Source organism: Somniosus microcephalus, chromosome 4, assembly GCF_052327205.1.
Source record: "Somniosus microcephalus isolate GS21.2 chromosome 4, FLI_Smic_1.0, whole genome shotgun sequence".
Taxonomy (NCBI): Eukaryota; Metazoa; Chordata; class Chondrichthyes; order Squaliformes; family Somniosidae; genus Somniosus; species Somniosus microcephalus.
The window spans coordinates 179080790-179092948 of NC_140990.1; positions in this window are offsets into that span (position 1 = coordinate 179080790).

A 12159-nucleotide genomic window follows, 5' to 3' on the forward strand; every position below is an offset into this window, starting at 1 on the left:
CCAGTGGCGTCCACTCTGTGTCCCAGGAACACTGCCTCATTCCCCAGGAAAGTGCACTTACTCCTCTTGACCTGGAACCCTGCCCTCTCCAATCTCTAGTACCTCTCTCAGAGTGCTCAGATGCTCCTGGTCGGTTCTTCCCGTCACCAGAATGTCATCCAGATAGATGGAAACATGTGGAATCCCTTGCAGTACACCTTCGATTGTCCTCTGGAAGATAGCTGGACTAGATGAGACACCAAACGGTAAGCGGCTATATGTAAACAAGCCCTTGTGTGTATTTATGGTGACATACTTCTTTGATTCGTCATCCAGTGTAATCTGCAAGTAGGCATGACTCATATCCAACTTTGTGAATTTCTTTCCTCCAGCCAGGTTTGCAAAGAGATCCTCTGTTTTGGGAATAGGATACTGCTCTAGTTTGGACACCCGATTGACTGTCAATTTATAGTCTCCACAGAGTCTTACCGAATTGTCCGGTTTTAAAACAGGGAGCTGCCCATTCCGAACATTTCACTGGCTCCAGTATGTTCTCTCTCAATAGACGGTCAAGCTCAGCCTCTACCTTTGGCTTCATGGCATAAGACACAGGTCGTTGTTTAAAAAACCTTGGCGGTGTCTCCTTGTCTACATAAATCTTAGCTGGGGGGCCATTAAATGTGCCAAGTTCCTCCTTGAACACATTCGCATGTTCACTCAACACTTCTTGCAAAGTCAACTGTTTACCCGTATCTATTTGATGTACTGCTCCCGAGTCTAATTTAAGTTCTTTTATCCAGCCCCGACCTAACAGGTTTGGTCCGGTACCCGATACTATAACTACAGGTAGCTGTTCCACTGTGTCCCTGTGTTGCACAGTTACCTTAGCTGTACCTAATGTCGCTACTCGTTCACCTGTATATGTTTTAAGATGCAGGGAGCAAGGCTTTAACTCTGGAACTTTTGCACGGTTCCACAATTTTGAGTACTCTGCCTTGTTCATTATGGTCACACCGCACCCTGTATCCACTTCAAAGTTCACCTTAGAGTCATTTACTGTCAGTTGCAATGTGATAGGAGCCACTTTTGGAATGTTCTCTAACATGCTATACATTATGAACATGTCCTCTTCTTCCTCAGCTTCCCCGCTGATGTGGTGTGCTCCATGTTTTTTCACTTCTCTCCCTTGGTTTTGCTGTCCTCCCCCTTTTGGTTTGGATTCCTCCACAGGTGATTTCACCCTGCAAGCTCGTTTTATATGTCCTTGTTTCCCACACTTGTAGCACTTTTCCTCCAGAAACCGGCATTCACTCACCAGGTGATCGCCCTTGCATCTATAACATGCCTTCACATGCTCACGTTGTGGTTTCTGACGCATGTTCAACTTGTGCCCAACAACCTGACCTGCAACTTGCTTAGCATTAGCCCTGTCTGAACCCTGTATTTCTTTTACATCTCGGTTTGCTGTCTCTATGGCTTGAGCAAGTTCCAATGCTTTTTCATAAGTAAGCCCAGTCTCGGATAATAATCTACGCTGCATTTGGTCGTCCATTATTCCGCAAACTAGCCTATCTCTCAGCATTTCCTTCAGGTTGTTCCCATAATTGCAATCATGTGCTAATTTACGCAACACCGCTACATAGTCCATTACACTCGCTTCCTCTTTTCTGTTCCTTGAATTAAACTTGAACTGCTGTACAATCTCACTAGGCTTAGGGTTGAAATGTTCTTTTAGCAAGGCCACTCATTCAACAAATGATTTGTCTCCAGGCTTTTCAGGACTGAGCAGATTCTTCATCAAACTGTAGGTTTGGCTTCCCACTGAACTAAGCAGAATGGCTTTCCTTTTTCCGGCATCATTTATTTCATTTGCTTCGAAAAAAATAACCCAACACTTCACAGTATTCCTCCTAAGTTTGTGCTTGAATATCAAAAGCCGAAACCGTTCCTACCGTGGCAGCCATGCTCTCTTCCAACTGGTAGCTAACCATAGCTTGTGATTTTGTTGTTTAAACATCCCGGCAGACTTTTCTTCTTTATTCAGGGTCCTTTTGTTACATCATCGCCAAATGTGATAAATCCATGTAGTGAGACAAGGAACTCGAAGAGGCGAGGTAGTAGAATTAACACGAGTACTTTATTAACAACTGGGAAACACATACAGACAGGCCTGCATCCAGCATCCTGGCATTCCACCTTTGCTGACCTAACAGGAAGCAAACCCCTGATCTTAACAGGAAGCAAACCCCTGACCTTAGTAGCAGCATTGGCTACAGCACCACCTGGTGGATAACCTTAATCAGAACATCCCAGATTACTATACTTTCCCTTTACCCTAGCATTACCCCAATCGATATTTGGGTAATTAAAGTCCCCCAATATCACCACTCTATAGCTTTTGCATGTCTCTGCGATTTTCCTGCAGATTTCCTCCTCTACCTCCCTCTCACTATTTGGAGGTCTATAGAATACCCCCAATACCATGATCATACCCTTTTTGCTCCTCATCTCTAACCAAATGGATTCTGTCCTTGTCCGTTCAAGAACATCCTCCCTTTCCAACTCTACAATGTCTTCCTTAATCAGCACTGCCACCTCACCTTCCTTTTTTCCTTCCCTATCTTTTCTGGTCACCTTGTACCCTTGAATATTAAGTGCCCAGTCCTCACCGTTTTTAAGCCACATTTCTGTTATTGCCACAACATCATATTGCCACACAGCTAATTGTGCTTGTAGCTCACCAACCTTATTCACCACACTTTTTGCGTTTACGTACATGCATTCTAAACCCATTTTTGAATTTTTCGTTGTCTTTCTTAGTCTGCTCCTATCTAATATGGTACTACGTCCGCCTCCAGCACTACCTTCCCTTCCAGTACCATCCAACACACTCACTCTTCCGTGCACCCCATTCCTCCCCTCCACTCCTACATGCTAGTGCCCATCCCCCTGCCAAGCTAGTTTAAACTCTCCCCAACAGCACTAGCAAACGTCCCAACGAGAATACTGGTCCCGGCTCTGTTGAGATGTAACCCGTCCGGCTTGTACAGGTCCCACCTTCCCCAGAAATGGTCCCAATGCCTCAGGAATCTAAAGCCCTCCCTCCTGCATCATCTCTCCAGCCACGCATTCATCTGTTCTATCCTCCAATTCCTGTACTCACTAGCACATGGCACCGGGAGTAATCCGGAGATTACTACCTTTGAGTTTGGAGTAATCTTCAGATTTGGACCTTAAGTGGACTTGTGACAAGGACAGTGTTGATGAATTAGAAGGCTAACATCATCTTGTTTAATTGTAATATATTAGGGGGGAGAAATTTGGTATCGCCCCGTTTGGGGCGCTGGTGTTGGCGGTGCACAAAGTTTAGCGCCAGGCGCAATTTATTGCCACCTCAAGCGATATTGGGTAGCTGCGCCCCTGAAGGTGATTGCGGCGCTAAATCAGGTGCTGCACGACAGTCTTAAGGCGCTAATCCGGCAGCGCGACGCAATTTCTCCGCGGGCGGGCGCAGCGCAGGTGCTGTCAATTATCGAGTTCAGCCAGGCACGCTGGCGCCAGCCAGCTCTTAAAGGGGCGGATCGATTATCACCTCCAGCCGCACCCTGTGCCTCGTAGGCCTCAAACTCGGCGGTAACCTATCTGTGGCATCGACAACTGCCTGAACATGGAGAGGGCCAGGGAGAGAGCGCAGCGCTTCAGCGAGGGGGCATTGGATGCTCTGGTTGGCGCGGTGGAGCGCAGGCGATCTGTACTCTACCCAGAGAATGGCAGGAGGCCTCAACACAGCGACTATCGCAGAGCTTGGAGGGAGGTTTCCCACAGAGTCACCTCCAGCAGCATGGTTCCCAGGACTCCTGTGCAATGCAGGAAGAAGTTCAACGACCTCACTCGGATCGTCAGGGTGAGTGCCTTTTTCAGAATCTTCGTCATCCCTCCATCTGGACCTCACTTTATGGCCAGAGGGTGTGCAAAGCCCCAATGGCCAGCTGTCATCCAGCACCCATGGCCCTTTCTGGAAACACACATGCACATTCAGCTCTGTGCATAATGTAAGGGCTACTCGACCATGGGAGGCATGTCATCCCAGATCAGGGCAGCATAATGTAAGGGGTAATCGACCATGGGAGGCATGTCATCCCTGATCAGGGCAGCATAATGTAAGGGCTACTCGACCATGGGAGACATGTCATCCCAGATCAGGGCAGCATAATGTAAGGGTTACTCGACCATGGGAGGCATGTCATCCCAGATCAGGGCAGCATAATGTAAGGGGTAATCGACCATGGGAGGCATGTCATCCCAGATCAGGGCTCCAGGTTTCATTACACCCCGTCCTTTCTCTTGCAGGCCAAGCTGGCCCATAATAGAAGGCAACAGCATCGGACCGGAGGAGGCCAGCCTCACCTGCAGACCCTTACAGACCTGGAGGAGCGAGTCCATCGGATTGTGGCAAGCGGATGATTGACCCCGTCGTCTCTGGAGATGCTGACCCCATTGTGGACAGCAATGGTAAGGTCATCACCTTTTTGACCTCTCTCCTTCCACTTGTTCCAGCATGCTTTTTCACTCTCGACCCAACTCAGAGCATTGCAGCACTCATGCATCCCTTGCTGCCATCCTGTCCTTTCGCTAAAGCCACTCTTGAACCTCCCTGCTTTCAGATGCTGCATCACCAGCTCGGGAGGCGGGCCCTCAAGCTGCCAGTGCGAGTGACTCTGGAGGCAACAAGGAGGAGGAAGCCGGACCATCCGTACCACCCTCAGGTGAGCCAGCCCATGTCCAGACTGGGGAGGCGCCTTCCCTGGAGGGGAGTGGGGGGGGGGGAATGGTCTGAGGAGGATGCAGCTCCAGGACCCAGCGGCCTGCAGCAACGCGAGGGGGTTAGGGAAGCTCGGGGGCCGTCTCCCCGGAGGGCGAGTCGGGCCGCGAGTGCTGCTGCACAGAGCGCAGAAGAGGTGCGTGTCCTTGCAGAAATGAGCGCCCAGGCTGGGCTGAGGCACACTAAGCTCATGGCTGCAGTGGCAAGGATGCCCGATTCCATTGAGACACTGGCAAGGAGTGTCCAGGACTTCGGCGCAGCACAGGCAAGGAGTGTGCAGGACTTCGGCACAGCACTGGCAAGGATTCTCCAGGACTTCGGCGAAGCACTGGCACCTGCCATGCAAGTGCTGAGTGCTGCCACGCAGTCAGTGGCTGGTCTCATGCAGACGCAGATTGAGGCCACGCGAGCACTGACTGCTGCCACCCTCGCTGGATCGGTTAGGATTCCCCGGGGCCCTCGCCGCGCCACAGCAGGCCAGCAATCTGTGCACCAGCCGATTGCTGCGCATGCTGCGGTGCTGCCCCGTCAGAGTGCCAGTGTGTCAGCCGACCAGGGAGCTGCTGTCCGCTCTCAGGATGACAGCATTCCTGATGCCACCACTGGCACTTCTCCACTGCAGCTGCTACCACCTGTAGGACAGACTGCTTCCGCCCATGTGGGGTTGGAGCAGTCAGCAGCCGGGCCCTCCAGGCCCAGAGCTGGTCCAGGCCGTACCTCAAGGGCATCTGTGGTCTCAGTTTTGGACAGTCAGCAGGCCTCCCCCAGCCTTGCTGCAGCCACTGGGGTCCCATTATGGAGGAGCTGCAGGGCGGGAAGGGGGCAATTCCGCAAGGGAAGCAGATCACCATCGAGGGGCAAAAAGTAGGAGGTGCTGCTAAATTATGTTATTTCTTTCATTCAAGGCCGAGGATGTTGGTCTCAATGTTGGTTATGTTTTGAACATTGTCTCCAGGGTGTGAGAGACAGTTATGTTTTGGACATTGTCTCCAGGGTGTGAGAGACAGTTATGTTTTGGACATTGTCTCCAGGGTGTGAGAGACAGTTATGTGGCAGTCTGTTTGTTTTGCTGTTTGTTTCCATTGCTTTGTCATGTGGGAAGGATACACATTTTGTTAAATAAAGAAGTTTATTTATTCACAATGTCCATGTCTGTTCTTTGCACTAATTGTTGCCTTGACCGGCTTAGGGGTAGCAGAACGGTTCCATTCATGTTCTTGGAATGGCAGAAAGCATTCCCTCAGAGGGGCCTAGAAGCGACTTGCTATAAGCCTCTGACGGACGGCCCTTGCAATTTGTGCCTCCCTCCCATCTTGGTGATCCTCCTCCTCCTCCTCCTCCTCCTCTGCTGGTGCTTCAATGTCTGGTGGCATTGGCTGGGTCCTGAGGATTGCCAGGTTATGCAGCATGCAACACACAACCACGAAGTGGGAGGCTCGCTCAGGTGAGTACTGAAGGGCTCCTCCGGAATGGTCCAAACAGCGGAACCATTGCTTGAGCACGCCGATTGTGTGCTCAATGATGTTCCTGGTCGCTTGATGGCTCTCATTGTAATGTTCTTCAGCAGGGGTGCTGGGCGAATGGAGCGGGGTCATCAGCCAGGGGCACAGAGGATAGCCCTTGTCTCCGAGAAGCCAGCCTCCTGGATGAGCCGGGGCTTCGAAAAGGTCTGCCACAGAAGTCTGGCGCAGGATGAAGGTGTCGTGGCTGCTGCCTGGAAAGTGGGCATTGACAGCGAGTATCGGCTGTCGGTGGTCACAGACCAGCTGCACATTCAAAGAATGGAACCCCTTTCGGTTGCAGAAATCCTCCGCATTCTCTAGAGGCGCCCGCAAAGCCACATGCGTGCAGTCAATGGCGCCCTGCACCATGGGGAAGCCCGCTATCCTTGCAAAGCCCTCTGCGCGCTCTCGCTGCTTGTCCGGGGTCATTGGGAAGGAGATGTACTGCCGTCTCCTTTTAAAGAGGGCATTAGTCACTTGACGGATGCAGCAATGCACCGCGAACTGTGAGATGCTGGCAATGTCCCCAGTAGCGGCCTGAAAGGAGCCGCTGGCATAGAAGTTTAGAGCCACAGTGATCTTCACAGCCACTGACAGAGATGTCCTGCACCTTAGTTGAGGCTGCAGATCTGGCTGAAGCAGGTGGCAGAGCTCAGTGACCACCTCCTTACTGAAGCGAAGCCTTCGGAAACACTGCTCCTCCGACATGTTGATATACGAAAACTGTTGGCGGAAAACCCTGGCAGCATAAGGTCTCGTGTGCCGATGTCTGTTGGCCCTCCTCTGTCTGGCCATGCCTGCCACTCTATCCCTGCGTCTCTGTGCCCTGTCAATATGCTTGAGGATGACGTTCCCATCCAATGCAGCCCCCATAGTAAGTGCGCACTGAAAGTTATGCTGATTGAGAAGCTTACCAACTGCAAAGTAATGTTCAGAAGGCTAAAGTTCCTCAGCCAGCTCTGGCTCACTGCAGAAATGGCTCTCCGTTTGTCTCTGAGCAACTCTCTCTCTCTCTTTCACAGAAGGTGTAGTACAAAAATGGCTACCACTAATAATCCAGGAAGAGTCCCCTTTAAATAGTGCCCCCCCAGCCCAACAGCGACTGGGAAACGTTCAACGTAACCTGTCCTTGGTAGCGCCAGGCGGAACGAAGGGAGGCGCCACTGAATTTCCGGTCTGGGGCGCCCCAAGGGCGTTGTACACTGAAATGACGTCATGATCTGCGTGCGCCGGTGAGCGGGCGCAACGGTTTAGCGCCGGCGCTAAATGTCCGCTCAATTTAAGAAGAGGCGCAGGGTTTGCTGCACCCGGGTGCTAGTTGGTTAGCGCCCCACTTCTCAACCTCTTTAGGCGCTAATGGGTGGCGCAACCAACCAAATTTTTCCCCCTAGATCTTTAATAAACTCATGGAAAACCAATCACATGGAGTCCCCATTCTCAATAGTCCATCAGATAGGCAGTACCCTACCTATCCCTCAGTAGGTTAATACCTCCTTCATGCAGAATGGGAAATATTAAATTATATTTAATTAGCCCTTCTGAATTGATAAGTACTGAGACTATATACATTCACATATATAAGTCATAAAATAGTGTTATATGAATATTATAAAACAACTCAGTCACACTTTAATTCTTTCAGTTATTTCTTCTTCATCCCATACACATCACGTAACTGCACATCACATCACTTAATTCCACATCTCCTGATCTCACACAAATGAGACAGAACAGTTTACATACATACTCTACTGGTGCTGATGATTATGTAGTCATAACAATTTTATTGACATTTTAGTGGCAGTATCACTAAGATTGCAATCCTACCAGTAACAACTTTCAAATCAAATTATTTAAATTTTAAAAATAATTTAGCAAGGTCTTACCCCCTCACCACATAGTAAATCTAAATAAATTAGAGTATGTTCCTGGAACAGATAAGTTAGGAGCGGTCTGAACTAATGGTACTCTTTTATTATATTACTAGCGGGGGGGGCCTGGCGTTGCCAGGGCAGTTTAGAGGGCGGCGCGGTTGACGGCCGGCCACTACCGCTCCCCCGCTTTGTGTGTCGGGCCGGGCGGTTGATGGCCGGCCGTTGCCGGTCCCCCGCTGTGTGTCTCGGGCCGAGCGCTTGTGAGGCCCGGCCCGAGTGACCCCAACTCACCACCCGCTCCGGCGGGCCGACGCAGTTGAGGAAAAGCAGGGGAAAAAATGGCGGCGAAGTTTCGGGAGGCTGGAGGATTAGGTCCCTCATTTTTAAAATATTAAATAAATAACTAATAATGCATATTGCTCTTTTAAAAACAGAATGTATTGTACTGGTCTGAACCTCTTCTTCTGTAGCTTTCTGCTATTGATTTTTCATCCGTAGGTGGTCATAGCGAGCACTGTACTTGTCAGTGTCATCGTGTTGTGCCTCCAAGCTGATCTAAAATGGCTTGGTTTGTCATCAGTTATATAAAACACAATGGCCCAGAACTTGGTGTCGGGGGCTTGCCGCGCGTGCAAGCCCCCGATCTGCACTCACCCTGCGCGCTGACATCTGAAGCCCGGGCCTGCTTGCATTTCCTGTCACAGGCCCGGTTCAGATGTCAGCGCACAGTGCTTACCTGATCCAGCGGCGTAGTTAGTGCGATGTGCCGGCTGGGATCAGGTGAGCACTGTACAACCAATCAGGGGAGGGGAAGGTTCATTCATGAGTTTGAGAGTAAGAACTGTCAAACTCATGAAAACTACGGGGGCCCAAAACACTATTTAAACTTTAAATAAAAATTAAAAAAACATCCCAATCATTAAATTAAGTATAAATAAGTTTTAAAAAAAATTTAAACAATAATTTTTTTTTTTGAAAAAAATAAATTTTTAATAAAAAGGGTCTAAAACTAAACTTACCTTATTGTAGATTCTTTAAAATAATAAACCTGTGGGAAAAAAAATTCTAAATTGCACTAAAACACCACTTACCTGTAAAAATAAATACTTACGTGTGCTTTTTATAAGCATAAAGACCGGAGGCCTTTAGACATGCGCAAATCCCCCAAAACAGAGGAAATCCAAGACGCACGCGCTGCCCCCTACAGCGCACGCGCTAGCCTCTTCAACTCTTGGGTTAGAGGAGAGGAAATGCCGGTTTTCAGCGCATGTGCTGTGCATGCTGAAAACCGGCATTTCCTCCGGCCAGACGCGTGAGTACCCCTTCCGTACTCACGCGTTTGGGGAGGAATTACTGCCCCAATCTGTAAGAGCCAGAAGCACTTTGGCAAAGGTGGTTACAATATGCAATTTAAGTCTCAACAGGGTGAAACTCCACATGCTTCATTGGCATCTCTTCGTGGGCCAGGAGGGTTAATCACATACCCTGTAACAACTTTAAGTGGCAATGGACAGGCATAAATTTACTTGTATACATTGGGCAGGATTTTCTTTGAGCCGTGGAGGCGGGATTGGAGACATGTGGGGGGTTAAATTCTTGAAAATGGGGGGCATGAACCCATCCCACCCCAACCCGCCTCCGTGCCAGTTTCAAAGGAGGCGGGTACCCGACCCACGCTGGGACCCACCTCCCTGAGGCGGGAAGAGGATTAGTGCCAATTAACTGCCTGTTAACAGGTAGTTAACAGGCAGTTTTTAGCCTAATCCCTATTTTTATTGGTGAAGTGTGGGATTCCCGACGGCTCCAAACCACGCCAAGTTAGCGAGGCATGCCGTCGGGATGAAGAGCTTGGAGGGGTTGAGACTTAAATAATATAATAAAAGAGTACCATTAATTCAGGTGAGTGATGGGTGCATGAGTGCAGGGGTAAGTGTGTTTGGTGTGTGTAAAGTGTTTAAAGAAGTTTTACTTACATGTACTTACCTTTACAGCATTCCTTCCTTCAGGTCTCGGGAGTCCCTCATCTCACCAGCACAGAAAGCAGAATGGCCGCGACCTGTCAAAATCTGCAGCATTCAGCTTTCTGTTCCGGAGAGATCTCTAAATCATCCTGAGAGGAAGGAATTAACTTAGTGTACAGATTGTCAGTGTTTGACAGCTTCAAACAGCTGTGAAACTCTGATATTTCATCTGTCAAAAGCTCTTGACAGATGAAATGTCTGTCTGTGACGTCACCTGTTGCCGGGTGGCCCTTAATTGGCCTGCTGTGCCCACTGGGCGGGCTCAACAAGGTCAATCAAGTGAAAATCGCGTGGGTTGGCCACAACTTGATGGAGGCGGGACTACAACCCCGAAAGTTGTAGTCCCGCCTCCTACACGCCTCCTCAATGAAAATCCAGCCCTACGTATCGCTGCAGGGGTTGGCTCACAAGGCCATTCAACAACAGCAACAACTTGCATTTAAATAGTGCCTTTAACGTAGTAAAACGTCCCAAGGCACTTCACATCATAAGTGTTATCAAATATTGAGCCACTTACGGAGATACTAGGACAGGTGGCCAAAAGCTTGATCAAAGAGTAGGTTGTAAGGAGCATCTTAAAGGAGAACGAGGTGGAGTGGCAGAGAGTTTTAGGGAGGGAATTCCAGAGCTTGGGGTCTAGATGGCTGAAGGCACGGGCACCAATGGTGGGCCAAAGAAAATTGGGGATGCACAAAAGGCCAGAATTGGAGGAGCGCAGAGTTCTTGGAGGGTTGTAGGCTAGAGCAGGTTACAGAGATAGGGAGGGGCGAGGCCATGGAAAGATTTGAACACAAGGATGAGCATTTTAAAATCAAGGCATTGCTGGACCAGGATTATTGCAGTTATTCATATACCCTGCAACAGCTTCACCTCACACATCTTCAGCGAGTGGCTCACAAGCGTAGTGTATGTACCTTTAAGGAGAGAACTACTTTTTACAGCTCCTGTATACTGTAGTACCGGCAGTGGCTACACCTGTATATAAACCCTGAGTAGGGATCTGTACTGTTTTGTTTTAGAGCAACCCTCATCCAGTAAACACCTGTTGATTGTTCCTCTGCGGTCTCTGTCGATTATTTGAAGGACACACCACCTAAAGATTCACGGATTTAACAGTGGCGACGAGTGGATTCAAACCTACCTGCAACTCATCGCAGAGGAGGCTGTGGAGAGCTGGGCTTGGTTCTCCAGTCGCGACGATCCAGCGCAGCGGGCTGGCAGCAGGTGCTGCGCAGACCCTTCCCAGACAGCGGCGGCGGGAGCCGACCGACGGCACAGAAAAAGGCCGAGCAGCGTCGACGGGTAAGAGAGAGGGTAAAGCGCACAGGGTGCAGCCGGGGTTGAAGACCGAGCGGCATCAACGAGAGAGGGTAAAGCGCATAGGGCGCAGCCACGGTTGAAGACCGAGCGGCGTCGACGGAAAAAAAAAAGAGAGAGAGGCTAAAGCGCACAGGGCGCAGCCGGGGTTCTGGACCGAGCGGCGTCAACGAGAGAGGTGCGCAGGAAAACGCGCAGAGCGCGGCCGGTGTTCAAGGGCTGAGCAGCATCTGCGGGGGAAGAAAGGAAAGCACGGGAGACGCCATTTGGGCCGCAGCGGAGAAGAAGGGAGAGCGCGAGAGACGCCATTTTGAGCCAAAGTGGAGAAGAAAGGAGAGCGCGGGAAGAAAGGAAAGCACGGGAGATGCCATTTTGAGCCAGCGGAGAAGAAGGGAGAGCGCGGGAGACACCATTTTTAGCCAGTCTAACCACACCCAGGGATGCCGAAGAGTGGCAGTGTCACAGCGTTCGACAATGAAGTCGAAGATTGGGCGACATATGTAGAATGCATAGAAGTGTACTGCAAGGCGAATGAAGTGCCAGATGCCAGGAAAGCACTGGTATTGTTGAATTCCATGGGTGCAAAAATGTATGGCTTACTGCGAAACCTAGTAACCCCAGAGAAGCCAGTGGAAAAGGATTTT